Source organism: Otolemur garnettii, unplaced genomic scaffold, assembly GCF_000181295.1.
Source record: "Otolemur garnettii isolate 467f Iridium unplaced genomic scaffold, OtoGar3 scaffold00091, whole genome shotgun sequence".
In the NCBI taxonomy this organism is placed as follows: Eukaryota; Metazoa; Chordata; class Mammalia; order Primates; family Galagidae; genus Otolemur; species Otolemur garnettii.
In genome coordinates this window covers 5,789,058-5,790,136 of record NW_003852486.1, presented here as the reverse complement: position 1 = coordinate 5,790,136, position 1,079 = coordinate 5,789,058, and positions in this window count along the sequence as shown.

Genomic DNA, 1,079 nt, shown 5'->3' with positions numbered 1-1,079 from the left:
TGAGGGGTTTTTATTTTTATTTTCATTTTTGAGAAAAAATGAGTCTAATTCATGCCAGTCCAGATGGATTGAAGACTTAAAGGTTGTAGGTGAAACTATAATGCTCATAGAAGAACCTATACTAGCTCTGTGACTCTGAGGTGAAAGGGAGCCTCCTTAAATAGGACCCCACAATATAAACCATAAGACAGAAAATGGTTTCTAACTCCTGGCTTCCAACTATTCTCCCACCCTGGCCTTCCAAAGTGTAAGGATTACAGGCATGAGCCACCACATCCAGCCAGAAAATGGATTGATTTTTTTTTTTTTTGAGACAGAGCCTCAAGCTGTTGCCCTGGGTAGAGTGCCGTGGCATCACAGCTCAGAGCAACCTCCAACTCCTAGGCTTAAACAATTCTCTTGCCTCAGCCTCCTGAGTAGCTAGGACTACAGGTGTCCACCACAATGCCTGGCTATTTTTTTTTTTTGAGACAGGGCCTCAAGCTGTCATCCTGGGTAGAGTGCTGTGGCATCACAGCTCACAGCAACCACCAACTTCTGGGTTCAAGCGATTCTCCTGCCTCTGCCTCCAAAGTAGCTGGGATTACAGGCACCTGCCACAACACCTGGCTATTTTTTGGCTGCAGCCATCATTGTTTGGTGGGCCTGGGCTGGATTCGAATCTCAGGTGTATGTGGCTGGCGCCTTAGCCGCTTGAGCCACAGGTGCCAAGCCCCAGCTATTTTTTTGTTTTCGTTGCAGTTTGTCCGGGGCTGGGTTTGAACCTGCCACCCTCAGTAGATAGGGCCAGCGCCCTACTCACTGAGCTACAGGTGCCACCCATTTATGGTGCACTTTATTTCTTTATTTATTATTACATTATAATATCTATGAAACAATTATATAACTTACCGTAATGCAGAATTAGTAGGAGTGTACCTCACCTCTACTTCAGAACATCAGGCATTAGAATCCTCATGTGGAGTATGTACCCAAGATCCCTCGCACACCCGTTTTACAGCAGGGTTTATGCTCCTATGAGAATCTAATGCTTCTACTGCTATGACAGGAGGTGGAGCTCAGGTGGTGATGTGTCTGGG